The sequence below is a fragment of the Oryctolagus cuniculus genome, chromosome 12, assembly GCF_051225735.1.
Source record: "Oryctolagus cuniculus isolate XC-2025 breed Fujian yellow rabbit chromosome 12, ASM5122573v1, whole genome shotgun sequence".
Lineage (NCBI taxonomy): Eukaryota > Metazoa > Chordata > Mammalia > Lagomorpha > Leporidae > Oryctolagus > Oryctolagus cuniculus.
In genome coordinates this window covers 103423123-103443159 of record NC_142878.1, presented here as the reverse complement: position 1 = coordinate 103443159, position 20037 = coordinate 103423123, and the positions used below count along the sequence as shown (strand labels likewise).

The window sequence follows — 20037 nt, the reverse complement described above, 5'->3', positions numbered from 1 at the left end:
TTCTGGAAGATGGAGATGAGAGTGAATATGCATGAGAATTGAGACAGTGATGTGGAGAGGTGCCCTAGGAAGATTGACTAGAATTCTGCTAACAAGGGCTGCTAATAGACTGTGCTGTCCAGTGTGGAAACAAAATTATCTCTGCACTTGGGGCTGGCCCGGTGGTTCACTTGGTTAATCCTCTGCCTGCGGCGCCAGCATCCCATATGGGCACTGTGTTCTAGTCCCGGTTGCTCCTCTTTCAGTCCAGCTCTCTGCTGTGGCCCGGGAGGGCAGTGGAGGATGGCCCAAGTGATTGGGCCCCTACACCTGCATGGGAGACCAGGAAGAAGCACCTGGCTCCTGGCTTTGGATCAGTGCAGTGCCAGCTGTAGCAGCCATTTGGGGAGTGAACCAATGGAAGGAAGACCTTTCTCTCTGTCTCTCTCTCACTGTCTATAACTCTACCTGTCAAATTAAAAAAAAAAAAGTATAAAAAATTGTCTCCGCACCTGTGGACACATACAGAGGGCACATCAACAAAGGCCTGGGAAAGACACAGAACACAAGGAGAAGCACAGACATTCAGAAGACAAGGAGGAAAAGTGCCATAGCAGGTGGAGTGGCCGCCTGCGGTGCCGGCATCCCATATTCATGTCCCGGCTGCTCTGCTTCTAATCCAGCTCTCTGCTGTGGCCTTGGAAAGCAGTGGAAGATGGGCCCTTGCACCCGTGTGAGAGACCTGGAGGAAACTCCTGGCTCAGGGCTTCGGATCGGCACAGCTCTGGCCATTGCGACCATCTGGGGAGTCAACCAGAGGATGGAAGACCTGTCTCTCTCTCTCTCTCTCTGCCTCTCCTTCTCTTTGTGTAACTCTGACTTTCAAATAAATAAATAAGTCTTTAAAAAAAATTCAAAAGATGAGATCCAGATACCTTGGGCATTGTGAGAAGAGTTTGAGCAGCCAGAGATCCCCGAAATAGAACAGAGTAGCCTGGAGTGCACAGGCAATGGGACGAAGACCAAGGACCTGAGTGAGCGACAGGGGTGAGGTGACCACAGCCACACACCGTCCCTGCAACACTCAAGTGAGTGTTCGAGAATATGACGGGGACTAGCGCATCAGCAACTTGGAAGAACCTTAACTTCTCAGGTTTCAGAGGACACAAGTCAGAAAAGAAGGAGACCTAGGTGGCAACGCCAGAGGGGTTCGTGCAGGGTGCAGTGGTTGACATAGCTTGTGATAGCCACGCCCCGTATTGGAGCACCTGGGTTCAAGTTCCTTCTCTGCTTCTGATCCAGCTTCCTGCTAACGCACACCCTGGGAGGCAGCAGGGGAGGGCTCTAGTGTTTGGGTCCCTGCCAGCCACATGGGAGACCCGGATTGAGAACACAGCTTCCAGCTCCTCGCTGTGACCTGGCCCAGTCCTGCTGTTGCAGGCATTTGGAGAGTGAACCAGGGGCTGGGAGATATCTGCTTCTCTGTCTCTGTCTCTCTCTTTCAAATAAGATAAATGAGTAAATAAAATTCGAAACAAATACTTAAGTGACAACAAAAGCATTACTAATAGACGGAAGATTATTTCTAAAGGAGATAAAATAGAACACAAGGAATAACAGATATAGTAGGAGACTTTTTTTCTGAACTGTAAGAAATTAACTAAGAAATTACAGGGTAAAAGAAAAGAACAGACACTAAAATCTAAAGAAAGCAGAAAACAGCGCCATGGCTCACTTCGTTAATCCTCCACCTGCAGCGCCGGCATCCCATATGGGCACCAGGTTCTAGTCCCGGTTGCTCCTCTTCCAGTACAGCTCTCTGCTGTGGCCCGGGAGGGCAGTAGAGGATGGCCCAAGTGCTTGGACCCTGCACCCGCATGGGAGACCAGGAGGAAACACCTGGCTCCTGGCTTCCGATCGGCACAGTTCCACCGTAGCGGCCATTTTGGAGGTGAACCAACAGAGGGAAGACCTATCTCTCTGTCTCTCTCTCTAACTCTATCTGTCAAATAAATTTTTAAAAAAGAAAGAAAGCAGAAAACAAGAAATAATCAAAATAAAAAAGCAACTGCTAAACTAGGAAAAAAGTACAAGAGGATAAAATTGATAGCTATTTGTGTGAAAAGAATAATAAAACAGTTAAACCTCTGGCCTGAAACAAAAACAGTTAGCAACACTAGGAATAAAAATGAGGACATAACAAAGAATACAAATTTTGCAAAGAGAAAGAACACTTCCACACAACTCACTGGGTTGAGCTGAGATAAGATTTTTAAAGTGCAAAGGTACTGTCAAAGTACAAAATAAAATTCCAACCAGCACCTAGGTAGACGCAAAACAAATGATTACTTCTGCAGTTGCATAAATTGGGCTGTCCCTCACTTTTCTAGCATAGTGATATATTTAGAAATTAAACAGGCTAATTATGGCTGGCCTGGAGGGGAAGGAAAGGTGGTGACATCTCACGTCTTTCGTCCAGGCGTTTCTCATGGGAACAAAGAGATCTTCCCAGCTGTGTAAGGGCTCATAAAACAGATCATGTCTTTGACTTGGAAATTTTACTTGGCACAATAATCCTTCCAAAAAAGATGAAACACATTTAACATTTCTAAGAATAAGACTATTTTTTTTATCATTCAAAAAGCCCAACATTGGGCAAGATTACAACTTCAATGGAATTCAACCTAAATATCTTGTTGCTATAATTTTAGAAATTATTTTTTACTCTTCAAAACATATAAAAAGTAAAATAATAGGTGGTATGGGGGGCATAATATGGCGACCTCGGCTGCGGGAGCCCTGGGCCTGCTGTGGGGCTGGCTGTGGAGCGAGCCCTATTGGCGGCTCCAGAATGTGGTCTGGATGGACCTGGAGGGGGTGTCTTCTCCGCAAGGCTGCTCTTCGAGGGATGTGTTGCTAAACCCTGTGTACTCCGTGTTGGCATCAAGGACCATGGACCTTATCAGACCTAACCCAACGCCATCCTTGAAGAGGTGTTCGTATCTATTACCAAGTGTCCCGATCAGCAGAGGCTGGAGGGCTCGTCAAAGCAACCGGACTGGGATGTCCGAAATAATCCAATGCTGGTTTGGTCATCCGGGGAATCAGGACAAGCTCCCAACACTCACTAAATTCTGTGAAAGCATGTAAGGAGGCAGTTCACTTTTTTTTTTTTTTAGATTTTTATTTATTTATTTATTTATTTTAACTTTTATTTAATGAATATAAATTTCCAAAGTACGATTTATGGATTACAATGGCTTCCCCCACATACCGTCCCTCCCACCCACTACCCTCCCCTTTCCCACTCCCTCTCCCCTTCCATTCACATCAAGATTCATTTTCGATTATCTTAATATACAGAAGATCAGCTTAGTATACATTAAGTAAGGATTTCAACAGTTTGCTCCCACACAGAAACATAAAGTGAAAAATAATAGATGATTTTTTTTAAATGATGATGAAATCAGATCAGACCTATTGTCATGTTTAATCCCAGTGAGAGCCAAGTTGGGAGTTGATAATTTCTTTTCTTTTTCTTTTCTTTTTTTTTTTTTTTTTTTACAGAGGATCAGTTTAGTATACATTAAGTAAAGATTTCAACAGTTTGCACCCCCATAGAAACACAAAGTGAAATATATTGTTTGAGTACTCGTTATAGCATTAAATCTCAATACACAGCACATTAAGGACAGAGATCCTACATGAGGAGGAAGTGCACAGTGACTCCTGTTGTTGACTTTACCAATTGACACTCCTGTCTATGGCATCAGTAGTCTCCCTATGCTCCAGTCATGAGTTTCCAAGGCTATGGAAGCCCCCTGAGTTCTCTGATTCTTATCTTGTTTAGACAAGGTCATAGTCAAAGTGGAGGTTCTCTCCTCCCTTCAGAGAAAGGTACCTCCTTCTTTGAAGACCTGGTCTTTCCACTGGGATCTCACTCGCAGAGATCTTTTGCCAGAGTGTCTTGGCTTTCCATGCCTGAAATACTCTCATGGGCTTTTCAGCCAGATCCAAATGCCTTTAGGGCTGATTCTGAGGCCAGAGTGCTATTTAGGACATCTGCCATTCTATGAGTCTGCTGAGTATCTCACTTCCCATGTTGGATCACTCTCCCCTTTATTTATTCCATCGGTTAGTGTTAGCAGGTACTAGACTTGTTTATGTGCTCCCTTTGACTCTTAGTCCTTTCATTATGATCAATTGTGAACTGAAATTGATCACTTGGAATAGTGAGATGGCATTGGTACATGCCACCTTGATGGGATTGAATTGGAATTCCCTGGTATGTTTTTAACTCTACCATTTGGGGCAAGTCAGCTTGAGCATGTCCCAAATTATACATCTCTTCCCTCTCTTATTCCCACTCTTATGTTTAACAGGAATCACATTTCAGTTAATTTTTAACACTTAAGAATAGCAGTTCACTTTTTATTGATGTATATTCTACTACAGAATGAGGTTTCTCTGGTCATCACCTTGGTTCTGGGACAGGTGGCACTGCTGGCCCAGCTAACTATATCAGCCCCTTTCAAGTGCACTTCACAAATATGTCATGGAGTTGGCCTTCATGTTTTCTCAATTTGTAGACATTAAAAGAAAGGGCTTTCTGATTATGTTTGCACATCTCTTGGCCACCACTGGGCTTAGCACCTTCTTCTACATCAAGAACGTGGTCCAGTGGGAACTCTGGTCATGTGTGTCCGCGTGATGCCTCAGACTTCTCACCGGAGGCAGCCAAGCTAGCAAATGATGCCAGGTACCAGTGGCTCTGCGACAGCCTTCCTGTGACATCAGGGCTGTTTCTGTGGTCGCTCATCTAGGAATCTGTCCATTTTGCATTCTCGACATGACCCTTGTTGAGAGCTGGGAGCCGATCAGCCCTATCCTTCCTGGTGGCTCTTCAACCAGCTCCTCCCGATCCTACAGGTTCTGCATGTCCTCTGGTCCTACCTTATTGCACGAATTGCTTTCAAAGCCTTGATCCACAGAAAGGTGGCCAAGGACAATGGAGGGCAGCCGTCCCAGCAGCGGTGCCGGCTGTGTGAGCGGCCCCATGGGAGGCAGCCACTGGGCGGAAGAGTAACGTGTCTGGGATGGGAACTCGAGCCCGCGTGGACTTGCAGGGCCACTGGCAGCCTACGCCTGTTGAGCCTCCCCACATCCACAATCCTGGGATCAGAGGGGCTGCAAGGCACTGAGGAGAATCAAAGAAGCCAATATTTTCACTTAAAAAAAACACTCTGCCATTTTGTATTTAACAGCCTCCAGGTCCTTTAAATAATGCTATTTGTAACTCTGTGTGTGTGTGTGTACATGCGTGAGTTTCACTGTATAGAAACAGAGACCTGGGCAGATGGCCAGGACTGTGTGGCCTCTAGCTGGATCCCCTTCCTGCCACCTGATGACGACAGGGACAGCTGCTGATTCCCTGTGCTTTTCTCATGCTAAACAGGCGGGGGGTGGGGGTGGCAGAGGGTGAGCCCAGGGTTGGAGGACGGCAGCCACTGGGTGAGCTGCTCCTGATTTTAGACTGTTGTTTATACTTCCTTGATTAAAAGTGCTTCAACCCTAAAAAAAATGATAATCTAAAATTCCATGAGTGGCAGGGGCCCACATCCCTGCTGCCTTCCCAGGCGTGCTAGCAGCCAGGTCGCAGTCACTCAGATAGGGGATGCTGGTGAGGCCAGTGGTGCCACTGTGCTGATCCCCATGTCAGACTTCTTTAAGTAGGAGATGGAATTTTGCACATGACTGTTTCAGTGGAGCATATGAGCCTTTACAACCTGTGGAATTTAAGATCCGTTGCATGCTTTTGAAGTATGAGAGAAAACGAAGATAAAAGCAGACCGTGGACTTCCCTGATGGTTATTGGGTGACTTCCAGAATCCATGAGAAAGTATGGTTGGAGGGCAGGTCCTGGAACATAGAGCCCGGCGGGGACTTCCTGCCAGGATTCTGCTCTCTCTCTCTCTCTCTCTCTCTCTCTCTTGTTCTCTCCTCTCCCCCTCTCTTTCTTTATCTTAAAATGCTACCCATGGGGCCGGCACCGTGGCTCACTTGGTTAATCCTCTGCCTGCGGCACCGGCATCCGATATGGGCTCCAGATTCTGTCCCGGTTGCTCCTCTTCCAGGCCAGCTCTCTGCTGTGGCCCAGGAGGGCAGTGGAGGATGGCTCATGCACCCGCGTGGGAGACCAGGAGGAAGCGCCTGGCTCCTGGCTTTGAATTGGTGCAGTGCCAGCCGTAGTGGCCATTTGGGGAGTGAACCAACAGAAGGAAGACCTTTCTCTCTGTCTCTCTCACTGTCTATAACTCTACCTGTCAAATACATTTTTTAAAAAAAAAATGCTACCCACAATGTTTTAGGTGAACAGTGAGCTGTAGGTACTGCAAATTTCTGTAGCGTTTACACCAAGTAGACAAGACCAGGGTCACAGCTGTTATAGCACAACGTAAATCAGCTGTTGGCTGGAGGAAGCAGACCAAGAGGTGAGAGACCTGACCATTGATTTGGGAGTGGAGGGGACTATAGCCAGCTGGAAGCATGGTTCAAGGCTCAGGGGTCGATGGGGATGAGAGTTAATACAGTGCAAGGGAAAATGAGAGCAGGCGTTCAAGGGGTTGTGCGTGGGAAATCGAAATGAGAGTCATGGCTGACACCTGGGAAGAATGACACTGAATTGGGGGAGCAGTTGAGAATGGAGGGCTGAGGCCAGGAGGAGAGTAGAAAACAAGCTGAATCCCTGGGCTTTTCAGAGTAGGTATCAGGGGATAGATTCAGGCAGTTGTTCAATGTCAAGTAGCTTTGATAATCACTACCCTCCCTTCTCCTAAAGGAGAAAGTTCTATAGAGAATTTTCCAGGCAATGAAGGGGAGGTCGGGCAGAAGGAGCCAAACACAGGGCCTCATTCAATGACCTGCTGTTCATCCCAACGCGTACATGAAGAACTTTCAAGGTATAGGCATGGAACTATTTCCCATGAACCAAGTAGGGATGGAAACAGTTGATTCCTCTGAGTCTGAACATGGCCAACAAGAACTAGTATGGAATATTTGAAGAGGACAAAATTAGAGAAATTATGACTGTTGGGCAAAGAACATCATCCCAAGTGTCAACGAACGCAAATCAGTTCTGACAGAAAACTAAAGAGATTGACTGGAGACGTTGAGTTCACTTCTAAAGAAATGAAACCTGGGGCATTTTATGGGAAAGAAATCACCATAAAGAGTGGAAATATGTATTTTCTGAAGTATGCTTATGTAACTAAGGAAGCCAAAATTTATGCTAGTCTAATACTTTTGGTAAAACAGTACGATTGTTCAAAGCTCTAGAATTTGCAACAGTCTGGGTGATAAGTTGTGGAGAAACATCCTGGACTAAACAGCAGCAGTTGTTCATCCGTAATATTCATAGCAGAACCTTGGAGATAAGGAGAAACCTCTGAATCCAGCAAAGCTGGTCTGGCTTTAATTACTAAGATGAAGAGAAGGAGTTACAGATTCGAAAAATTAACCCTGGCAATAGGAAGATCACAGGGATTTGGTACGGAATGAACTCATAAACCAGATGGAGAAATAGGAATGATTTGGATATAAGAAGTTGCAATGGCGTAATTAAAAGAAAGCTCATCCTGCATATGAAGGATAATTTCTAAGACAATCCACTAGAAAAATGAACAGTGGCAGAGAGAAATGTCCTGGTGGTTCAGGAATAATCCGTCTCCATGAGACGTTGTCACATGAGGTACATTGCTATGTGAAAACAAATGTTGACTCAGCAACCAGTCAGGTTCCGTTGTTTACTAACTTGTGCTGGAGTTAAGGGTGAATATCAAATACGACCAACTGCCTTCATGATCATTCATTCATTCAACAAACACTGGGGGAAAGGCTTGTATGTCCCAAATCCCCTGTTGGTCATGAAATTCAAACATCAATTGGCCCCTGCACTGTATGAGCTGATCAAGTGGGAGAGATGCAAAGTGCCATCATTTCTACACAAGGCGACAAAAGACAGAGCCAGGAAACAGAAAGGAGAGAGATGAGCACTGGCCAGAGACTCCAGCCACGCCGAGAGTTGCAGATACCACAGATTCTAGTGATTTGGGATAGCAGAGAGGTCAGATTTTCAGCCCAAGACTCTTTTCAGGGTACAAGGAAGAGTGATCTTGTAACTGCAGATCCGGCTCAAACTGATTCTGCTCTGCTGTTAATAGGTGGACTGGGGTTCTCATGGGCAAAGAAGACCAGCCGATGTAACAGCCACCGCGCCCATCAGGACGTGCCTCCTCTCCAGGGCTTCCACACACCTGCTGGCCTCCGTAACCCACAGAGCCTGCCCAGGACCCAGCTCCAGGAGGTGGACTTCAGCTTTACCTCCTGTCTCCAGTGCAGACAATCTTGATATAAAACCTTTCTTTTCTCCAGAAGTGGATGCTGTAGTTTGGGCTGCTGTGACTGTTGGGCAGAACTCCTTTGCTTGGTAACCATCTTCTTTTTGGGACCCAGAGAAGCCGGTAGACCTGTGTGGAGCAGAGGGGCCTTGCAGGGAAGACTGAAGACGTGGCCTCAGAAACTCTTTGCAAGCCAGAGCAGACTCCAAAACTCCAGAGACCCAGCTCGCAGAAGAGCACGGGCTGACCTGACAGGACCACAGGGTGCAGCAGGAGCTGAGCCTCACGGGGGAATGGAGGCATCTGGGAGGCAAAATTGCGAGATGCTCATTGCCAAGGTCCTACCAATGGAGGATCAGTGCTCATCCAACTCACGAAAGTGAGAGCCTCTTTCAAGTTGGATCCTATGAAAGCTCGCTCCTTTCCCCTCCTCTGACCTCTGCAAGATCAACCCAGAAGAAATAGATGAGGAGTCCCCTGGTGGGTCTATCTCTAAGTCTACCTCCTAATTCCCTGAGCTATGGCTGACACAATTCAGCATGGGACAGAAGGAAGCAACACACTCTCTGCTGTATGTGGGAAGTGTCTGAGAGATGGCGTGGACCCTGATGACTCGTAGGAGGGAAGATGTTGAGCAGGTTCCTGTCTGAAGACCTGTACCTTCTATGGGCAGAAGGCTGGGTGGAGTCTATTATTCAGCTTGGGCGGCCATGGCAAAACACCCTGGATGTGACAGAGATGGGTTTTCTCACAGTTTCTGATGGAGGATGGAAATCCAAGCTCGAGGTGTTGACGGTACTGGTTTTTCCTGGGACCTCGTCTTGGTTTGAGGATGGTTGTGTTCTCTCTAACCACACAACCATTTCTTTTTGCATGCCCACACCCCTGCTGTCACTCTGATGTGGCAGCCATCCTATCAGAGTAGGGTCCCATTGTTAGGACCTCATTAACTCTGAGTTAGCTCCTTGAAGGATCCATTTGCACATACAGCCACACTGGGGGTAAGGACTTCAAGCTGCAAATCTGGAGGCAGAGGCTGCATTTCAGAGTGGGCGAGGTGGATGAGGGGGTAGGGGGCTGGAGAGGGACAAAGAGTTGCAAGTGGTGCAGAGGGGCATGGACTGGGACAAAGGAGCTATGCTGAAGCTGTGCAGAGATGGAGGACTTGGAGGTATTCAGTCGCAGTGTGAGTGCCCGCGCCGTGCCCTCCAGAAGGAAGTCCCCAGAGGAGAGAGTGGGCTGGGTGGCCAACGGCCCCGGGCTGGAGAGTGGCCAGGTAGTGAGGGTGCTTTGAGTCCTGGGGGAGGCCAGATCAAGGGATGCGCTTCAGAGCCCAGCCTGGCAAGGCAGGCAACACTGGAGCACCCATGCACGGCAAGGGGAAGGGAGGGAGGGAAGCTCTTCCGGGTTAAAAGGTCACCTTGGGGAATGAGCACTTCGGAGAGCTGAGTGAAAGAGTCCACTTCTTTAGATGAAAAGATACATAAGCAACTCTAGCATCTGTCTTCTAAATGAGTCAGTTAGGAGCCAGCAAATGTTTCCTATGATGGTGATTTTGCCCAATTTCTAACCTAAAAGCTACATGTATATTTGTTATTGATATTATGCAATTCTTGAGGTGGTTTCTAATAGTTTTTCAATGATTGATTTCTAAATGATTGTTTGAGTTACTTCTGCCATTTTTCTCTTTTTTGAAGTCATTGATCTCTTATTACAAATTCAAGAAAAGTTCTCTCGACTTCATTTATGATGTTATTCTTTTTTTTTCTTTTAAGATTGTATTTATATATTTGAGAGGTAGAGTTACAGAGAGTGAGAGGGAGAGACAGAGAGAAAGGTCTTCTGTCTGTTGGTTCACTCCCCAGATGGCCGCAATGGCCAGAGCTGCACCGATCCAAAGCCAGGAGTCAAGAGCTTCTTTGGGGTCTCCCATGAGGGTGTAGGGGCCCAAGGACTTGGGCCATCTTCCACTGCTTTCCCAGGCCATAGCAGAGAGCTGGATGGGAAGAGGAGCAGCCAATACTCGAACCAGCGCCCATATGGATTGCTGGCACCTTAGGTGGAGGATTAACCCACTGCACTTCGGTGCCAGCCCCGTGATTCTTTTGTTTCTAATCTTTAGTTAAATTCTTAGCTAAATTATTGCCATTTTAAAGCAGTTGAGCTTTACTATTAAGTTAAAGCTATAATGTGCAGTGTTCACATTGTCATATTATTTAAAAAACAATGTTAATTTATTCTTTGACCCATAGAGTCTTAAGTAAATTTCATATGCAATTTCTCAAGTGGTTTCATTGCATAGCATTTGTTTTCTTTGGTTTTTCATTAAAAATATCTGTTTATCATGCTATAGTCACAACATGTAGTGTTTTTTTTTTTTTTTTTTTTTTTTTTTTTTTTTTTTTTTTTTTTTTTTTTGACAGGCAGAGTGGACAGAGAGAGAGAGAGACAGAGAGAAAGGTCTTCCTTTTGCCTTTGGTTCACCCTCCAATGGCCGCCGCGGCCAGCGCACTGCGCTGATCTGATGGCAGGAGCCAGGTGCTTCTCCTGGTCTCCCACGCGGGTGTAGGGCCCAAGCACTTGGGCCATCCTCCACTGCACTCCCTGGCCACAGCAGAGAGCTGGCCTGGAAGAGGGGCAACCGGGACAGAATCTGGCGCCCTGACCGGGACTAGAACCCGGTGTGCCGGCGCAGCAGGGGAAAGATTAGCCTAGTGAGCCGCGGCACCAGCACAACATGTAGTCTTTATAAATTCTTTGTTGATGAGAATCAAAGCATATATATAAAATTAAAAATATGTGGCAAATATAAAACATATATATTTTTATGAATTACACTTTGAAGTTCCTGTATTTTATTTTTAAAAAGATTTGCTGATTTGTTTGAAATTCAGAGTTACACAGAAAGAGGAAGAGGCAGAGAGAGAAACCTTCCATCTGATGGTTCACTCCCCAGAAGGCTGCAATGACCAGGACTGGGCCAGGCTAAAGCCACAAGCCAGGATTTTCTTCTGGGTCTTCCAATATGGGGTAGGGGCCCAAGCACTTGGACCATCTTGCGCTGCTTTTACCAGGCCATTTGCAGGGAGCTGGACTGGAAGTGGAGCAGCCAGAACATGATCTAGTGCCATATGTGATGGTGGCATTGTGGATGGTGGCTTTGCCCACTACACCACATGCTAGCCCGTATGGAGCTCTTGTATAGAGTTTTTGGAACAGCATTCAGTATATAACAGACTATCATATTCACCATATGAATGCCACTCATAATTCTGTCCCCTTTAATTCACAATGGCTTATTTAATTGTTGGCTTGACTCCTACCTATGTGTAAGAGACCTCATTATTGCAAAGGAAATACTTTTCAGTTACTATGGTATGAGATTAGAGTATCTTCAGGCAGAGTGGAAGAAAGCTGTAATTAGGGGTTACTTTAAATAAGGGAAAAATCGTTTTGAATGATGGCAAAATACAACTCTATATGTTTTTTCTCAATCAGTTCAATGCTACATTGTAATAGAAGGGTGAGTTAATTTATTCTTAGTTTGATTCGTAATCTCATTTGATTTTTTTAAATCTAGAAACCTTTTATTTAAGGTATATAAACTTCATGCTTTTCATAAATACAAATTTAGGAAATAGTGATTCTTCCCACCCTACCCTCCCTCCTGCCCACACTCCCACCCTTCTTCCTCCTCCCTTTTCTTTATTTTTCACTAAAGTCCATTTTCAATTAGCTTTATTCATATAAGATTAACTCTCTACTAAGGAAGGAGTTCAACAAATAGTACAAAAAAAAAAAAAAAAACAACAACACTGTTCCTCAACAGTTGAGACTAGGGCTGTTCACAGTCATCGTACCCCAAAGCATCAGTTTCACTTCTACAGATTATCTTTTCTGTTTGTTTCTGTTGTTCCGATTTCATTTCTCTAATTGAGATTATAGAGCCTTGTTGGTTTTTTCAAAATGGAGATGTGATTAATATACAGTAAAATACCTGGATCTTAAGTGTTTGGATTGATGACTTTTGAGAACTGTATACACCCCCATGACCACCACATAAAGCAAAGTAGATAACACTTCCATGGCTTCAAAGCTCTCTCTTGCCCCCTTGGAATCAGTCCCCTGGCTCCCCATAACCACCACACACCCAGACTTGCTCCTGCAGCAGCACTGTTCTCCCCCTGTGTCCCACTGGAAGACACAGCAGAGGGAAATGAATCGCAGTGGCTTGAACAGAGAGAACCTTGTTACTCTGCAGCTCACAATAACAGCAGCCAGGAGATGTGCAGCCCAGCAGCCAGCTTTCCGCCAGGTCACGTGAGCCCATGGTTGCCACCTCCAAGGTCACCTTGTAGTTTCAAGTGAGCTCTGTTCTGGGGAACCTCAAGGAGGCAGGAGAAGGCAGAAGGGCACGATCACCTTGTGGCAAAATACGACATCTTTCAGTGTGCCCAGAGAGATCACTCAAAAACTGCCACTAACACCTGCTATCATCTAAAAGGAACGAGGGACATGGTGGAGGTCTTTTGTGGATTGTTTGCTTTTTAAAGCAGGGCACACAGATCACCTCCAGTCACATAGGGATGCTAGCTGGGAAGAAAGACAGAGAGACCGGCTATTGAAGAGAATCTCAGCACCTCTGTAACATCTGCCCCTGGTCTATATCCTGCTTACTGGACTTGTTCTCTTTCCCAGCTCTGAGCCAGAAAACATGTGACTTTCTCCTAAGCCAATCAGTGCATTCCATTTCCCTAGTTGGAAAGATCTGTTTCAGGGTAGACCAATCAGAACGAGCAAATCTCAAGACCATCAGTGATCAAGAGAACCTCCCCTTTCCTGCAAACCCTGGAGCAGTGTAGCAGTGCAGGGCAGCTTGGCTGCCCCGAGACGGTGCAGGAAGAGACTGTTGGAAACTAGAGGCAACGTGTGACCAAGACAGAGGCAGACACGGTGGTGTTTCTGTCCCTTCTCTCAGCCCCAAATCTCAGACCTCCTACCGCGGCTTTCCTTATGTGAACTGTGGACCCTCCTTCATCCTCTGTCACTTTTGTTGCATTTTCTATGGCCTCTGGAAGAAAGAGCCCTAAGTGAAATGCTTACCTGTGCAACAAAGAAATTGATAATGAGATTAGTTATTAAAAATTTAGACGGAAATGAAGTTAAAATGGTGAGATTCATGTGGAGAATGCATTTGGGCTCACGGGCACAGAGGTGTGGGAGAGTTTTAAGTAAATCACAAACACCAGTGTTTGCCAACAATCTCCTTTTAGCTTTTATTTTACTTGGGGGGAACTATGGGTTCTATGCCATTGAACTTCCCCCTTCCCTCATCTGATCTTGGAAATCCTTGTCTTTATAGATAGCCAGTATTGTACAGATATGCTGTTTAGTGGGACTGTATACCTTCAAAAATTTCCAGGACACATCTGCCAAGGACTGATGGTAAGATATATCTATATATAGAGAGAAGTATAAACTTACAGCAATGTACATGACGTTCATTCTGTGGTTAGTGGGCCATGTGTACTTCACCTGGGTAATTCTTAAACTTGGAAACCATACTAGTTTTCTAGAAAGCTCTGAGTATGGCCTCAGGATGCCCAATACAATACACTATGAGTAAGTGCTCCATTTTGCAATGCTTCGGTTATTCCAGGCTGTCTATGAGTCTGTTGGTGGCAAGAAAGGACAAAATTCCTCTAGCTGACGCCCCGGCTCAATAGGCTAATCCTCCACCTGTGGTGCCGGCACACTGGGTTCTAGTCCCGGTCGGGGTGCTGGATTCTGTCCCGGTTGCCCCTCTTCCAGGCCAGCTCTCTGCTATGGCCCGGAAAGGCAGTGGAGGATGGCCTAAGTCCTTGGGCCCTGCACCCACATGGGAGACCAGGAGAAACACCTGGCTCCTGGCTTCAGATCAACGTGATGTGCCGGCCACAGTGCACCGGCTGCGGCGGCCATTGGAGGGTGAACCAACTGCAAAAGGAAGACCTTTTTCTCTGTCTCTCTCTCTCTCTCACTGTCCACTCTGCTTGTCAAAAAAAAAAAATTCCTCTAGGCTCTGGGACTGGAGGTCACAGGAAGTGATAATACCAGTGGACTGTTCTTCCTCTTCTTCTGTCTCTTGGATCAGAGTTAGGAGCCAATGGACAGAATAAGTCCCTGAACTTCTGGAATGCCTAAGGAGGATGACAGCAGACACATCTCTTTTAAAAAAGATTTATTTGTTTGAAAGTTGGAATGAGAGAGAAAGAGAGAGAGAGAGAGAGAGAGAGATCCTCAAATGGGCTTTCTTGCAACATACTGGTGCACGTCATCTTCAGAGAGATTGAAGAGATTGAGGATTCTGCTTGCCCTTCTAGGCTCCGGGCGATGAGGCACCATGGTGTCAGTCAATCCAGCAGTATCTTTCTCTCCTCTTTTTTTTTTTTTTTTTTTACAATAACCAAGTTGAGAACAATCAAGATGGCGTTGGCAGTGCAGCCCCGAATAGACAAGCACTTTCTTTCTCTTGTCCTCCTTGTTCTGTAGCAGGGATGCCCCTCATTCTACAGTAGGCAGACCGGCTATGGGTCAAGACACTTAATGGGAAAACCTTGCTATGTCATTCCCCTCACTGATTCATACCACAGCACCCTTCCATTCTTCACCCAGAATGCCACTGCAACTTCTGTGGCCATGCTCGTCTCATAAAAAGTGTGAAGTGTAAGTTCATTATTCTCCTCAATGAGTTTCTGCCAGCCAGGGGCTGTGAAGGAGCTACTCAGCATCATTTGGAAGCAGCTGATGTCATGATTGACCCAAGTAGCTTCTGTCAGTAGAGATGTGGGTAATTCCAAGTTGTGATAATCACCCATGAGGCTATATTGTGTTATTGTAGGATATTTCATATTTCTAGCTGTAGGACTGCCAGGGCAAAGGTCTATGCATGTTAAATTTTGATGAATATTGCAGAGTTTCCCTCCCTAAAAGTTATATCAGCTTGAACCCACCAGCTATTACTGACAATTAATTTTCTTTTGCTTCATCATTGTCTCAAATTTCCTTTTTTCCTAAATTATGGGGAAATTTCTCGGTCTCCCACTTTTTTTTCTTTTAACAAATTCTTAAGGCAGCTAGTTAGAAATACAAGTCAAGCATTCTTTCAAACTCTAGTAGGACTGCAGGCGTATCGTCACACAGAGATTTAGTGGCTGTTTTTCTGAATGCAATTCTGGAAATTGGCTTCTCAACTCGTGGAAGGCAGAGAAGATGGTACTGATTGGATTTTATCATTATTTTTACTTTGCTCTGCTTTTTGTTGTTTGTGTCTTGAGAGGCTCCATCCATGAGCAGAAACTGAATGCGTCATTGGAACGTGAAACGTTGGAATTAAAATCAGCATTTCTGGGAATAAGGTTTTTTTTTTTTTTTTTTTTTTTTTTTTGACAGGCAGAGTGGACAGTGAGAGAGAGAGAGACAGAGAGAAAGGTCTTCCTTTTGCCGTTGGTTCACCCTCCAATGGCCGCCACGGCAGGCGTGTTGTGGCCGTCGCACCGCGCTGATCCGATGGCAGGAGCCAGGTGCTTCTCCTGGTCTCCCATGGGGTGCTTGCCTCCACTGCACTCCCAGGCCACAGCAGAGAGCTGGCCTGGAAGAGGGGCAACCGGGACAGAATCCGGCGTATAAGTTTTATTGTAAGGAGTGTGGCCCGGCAAGAGGAAGTGTCTCTTCCAGGTCAGCTTCCCTCATGGGCGCCACGTAGTGGTGGGCACAACTCATCGCCATTCGTTAATGACTGCATGGAGCTGGTACTATCACTGATGCAATGTTGGTAGAGATTGACTTCACAATTCAACACATTTGATTTAAACACCCGTCAAATGCACCCACAACAAACCAATGAGTTCCAAGATGATGAAAGGGATCTAAAAGAATAAAAAAGAAAACTGTCTCACAATACCTAATGAAATAAATGCAAATCTGTTACAACAACAGCAACAAAATCACCGACAGTGATCAACCTAAGAAAGCCACAAAGACACCCAATAGTGAGCAAGTAGAGGAACAAAAGATTCCTGTTTGCATCTGGAAGTGGCAGCTCTGAGGGTCTCCTGCTTCCATCCTCATCCTTGGAACACCAGTTGGAGCCGTTGCTTTAATCACTCATCTCGTTTTGAGATGCTGGTCATTGACTCCCTGCAAAGACATTCTCACAGGTGCACGGGTCTTCCTGTCTGCGCCTTCCCATGTCGTGACGTGGTTGGCCTTATCGATTTAAATCATGCATGGAAAGATGTCTGGAGTCATGGTTTTAGAAACTACAATGATTCCTTTCCTCAAATAATACACTCCAGAGGGCCCTATGTCTAGGGGTAGTTTGCAGCCGTGTGGACGGAATGGTCCACTTTCCCATGGTGAGAGTCTGAAGTGTGTAAGTTCTGTGCCCAGCTGCTAACTCAAGGAGTCTTAGTAAATGGTTTCTCTCTAAGCCTCTGGTCTTTCTTTCTTTCATCCGTTCTTTCTTTCCCAGATGCCTGGTGGTTCTCTGCCAACCCCAGGGTTTGCAGGGTGTGCATGCTCTCCCAACAAATGCCCAGGTACCTGTTTGTCACAGGTGGAGGAGTCCCTTACTCAGGCTCCTCTCTGCTCTGGTCTGCATGCTGTTTTATTTATTTTAAAATTTAGATTTATTTATTTGAAAGTCAGAGTTACAAAGAGAGAGGAGAGACAGGGAGAGAGAGAGAGAGAGAGAGGAGAGAGAGAAGAGAGGTCTTCCATCCACTGGTTCACTCCCCAATTGGCTGCAATGGCCAGAGCTGCACCAATCCAAAGCCAGGAGCCAGGAACTTCTTCTGAGTCTCCCACACAGGTGCAGGGCCCCAAGGACTTGGGCCATCCTTTACTGCTTTCCCAGGCCATAGCAGAGAGCTGGATCAGAAGTGGAGCAGCCAGGTCTCGAACCAGCACCCATATGGGATGCAGGTGCTTCAGGCCAGGGCGTTAACCCACTGCGCCACATGGTCTGCATGCTCTTTTTTTTATTTTTTTATTTGACAGGTAGAGTTGTAGACAGTGAGAGACAGAGAGAAAGGTCTTCTTTTCATTGGTTCACTCCCCAAATGGCTGCTACGGCAAACACTGCGCCAATCCGAAGCCAGGAACCAGATGCTTCCTTCTGGTCTCCCATGGGGTGCAGGGCCCAAGCACTTGGGCCATCCTCCACTGCCCTCCCGGACCACAGCAGAGAGCTGGACTGGAAGAGGAGCAACCGGGACTAGAATCCGGTGCCTATATGGGATGCTGGCGCCGCAGGCGGAAGATTAACCAAGTGAGGCACGGCTCCAGCCCCTTGCACACTCTTTTAAAGTCACACCGCCTCCCTCTGAACTGTGCCCTGCTGGCATCAGGAATTTTATGTGGCTGTAAAACTGATCTGTCTGGTGCGAGAAGACAGCAGATTCTGGGTTGAGGTCAGTGTGCAAAGCCCGGCTCTGTGCGGAAGCCATTCGTTTTATGAGGCTGGGTGTATCTGTGTTCTAGGCATTTCCCTGACTGCAGCCTGCTCTGGTTCTGTTCTGGGCTGGCTCCTTTGGAGTGAACCTCCCCATAAGCACCCTCAACTTCTGCCTGAATGTTGCAAAAGACTGTAACAAAGACACGTTCGGGGTTGATGGAGTTGCCTTAGGCCAAAGATATTTTGCAGAACTCTGTCCTGCAAGGAATATCTGGCTGCGGTTTCAGACTGTTATTTATAATTCCAAGATGATACCCTTATGGCTCTCTAATCTTACCGGATATACGCGCCACGCTAAATCCAGGTCAGATTCCGTGTGGGAGAAGGAAGCTCAGATTTATGAAATCCCCATGTGCCAGACACTAGCCTGTCTTCTCTCACTTAACTCTCTTAACGCAGAAGCAGATATCATTCTCCTTCTATTTTGCTAATGAAGAGATTGAGGCCAGAAGAGTTCATGGAATACGTTCCGGTAACAGCTGCAACTATCCGAGTGTGTCTGATTCTGAAACTTGTGCTTTTCACACTCTCCGTAATGCAGTCTCCAGAACCGTACGTGCGAAGGGGGTTGGGGGGCCAGCTTTGCAAAGACTTCCAAATGTGCACAGCCACAGCAATCCTTGTTTCAGAAAGCCCAAGGTTGTTTTCCCAGACCAACGCCAGCCACACTGCTTCGTTACTAGGGTTAGTTAAAGACCGGTCGGCGGGTATGAGCACTGCTAGGAAATTCTTACTGAGACCCCAGGGGTAGGCAGGAATCCACGTGGTACTTATTAGGAAGATTTTGCAAATGAGAGGAGGTGGGGGGCGCCGGTCTGGGAGACCCTCCTGCTCCATATGGGCTGCATTTTCTCAACGGGGTCTTTGTTGCAGCCCAGCTCTGGAAGGAGGTCAGGCGGTGGTCAGCAGGGGAAAGTACCGCTGAGAAGCCGGGGCCCTGGGCTGTCATTCTCCCCACTCGGCTTTGGACGAGGTACAAGAAATCCCTTATGGGCCGGTGTGGTAAAAACTGCTGGAAGCCAGCTTTGTTCTATTTTGGTAATATATTTCGGGGTTGGGTTGAGTCTATGGAAAAAAGGAGTCGGTGGGGCTGTGTGTTTATGTAAAACCCTTCCTCCTGCTGCCGGTGCCAAGTGCCCCAAGTCTGCGAGGAAGTGGAGCCAGACGTGCCCCGTGTCCTGGGTCTTCACCCGCTGACCCCTCCGTCTTTCCAAGTTTACCCGGTGCTCTCACAGCAGCCCCTGCATGGAAATCCATCTTGCAGCTCCTGGCTTCTGGCAGGGGGACACTTCCTTCATATGGAAAAGTGTTTAATACCAATTTAATGTTCTGTCTAGCCACCGTGCGCCCCCAGCCCACACTCCTCCCTCGGTGCCCACTGGCACAGAGCGTGGAAATCTGACTTTTAATCACCCTTTTACAAACACCCCCTGAAACTTTCTTTCCAGTGTGTATATGGCTTTTTCTAATGAGGGCCTGCCCCAAAGTCACGAAAAGTGACTGCTACTATAAATTAAAATGATGCCTTTCATAGATTGCCTTACTTTTCCTCTTCTTCTGCTCTCATTCAACGTAATTGCAGGCAAGGAGGAAGGGCCTGCCTGCCTTTTCTTTTCTTTCCTTTTTTTTTTTAAAGATTTATTTATTTATTTATTTGAAAGACAGAGATACAGAGAGAGGTAGAGACAGAGAGAGAGGTCTTCCATCCACTGGTTCACTCCCCAGACAGCCGTGACGGTCAGAGCTGTGAAGATCCGAAGCCAGGAGGTTCCTCCAGGTCTCCCATGTGGGTGCAGGGGCCCAAGGACTTGGGCCATCTTCTACTGCCTTCCCAGGCCATAGCAGAGAGCTGGATCGGAAGAGGAACAGCCGGGACTAGAATCGGCGCCCATATGGGATGCCGGCACTTCAGGCGGCGGCTTCACCTGCTACACCACAGCGCCGGCCCCCTTTCTTTCAACCCAGGAACCAAACAAGCGGAAGTAATTTTCTTGGTGACGCTGATAAAATGATGCCTTATGTTCGTGTTGGGAGAACAGAAATCATAAAGGCCAACGTGAAGGAAAGGAGTGTGGAGAGATCTCATTTCTGGACTTGAAGAATCAGAAAGACACTAAATTATCTCTCTGTCAGAATCCCCAGAAAGAACAAGGGCAGAAGTAATGG

At 46.6% G+C, this 20037-nt stretch overlaps 1 pseudogene; it reads left to right on the top strand.

Moving 5' to 3' along the window:
- Window positions 1–2754: 2754 nt before the first annotated feature.
- LOC100355830 (ceramide synthase 5 pseudogene) lies at window positions 2755–8386 on the top strand (annotated as a pseudogene).
- The last annotated feature ends 11651 nt before the right edge of the window (window positions 8387–20037 follow it).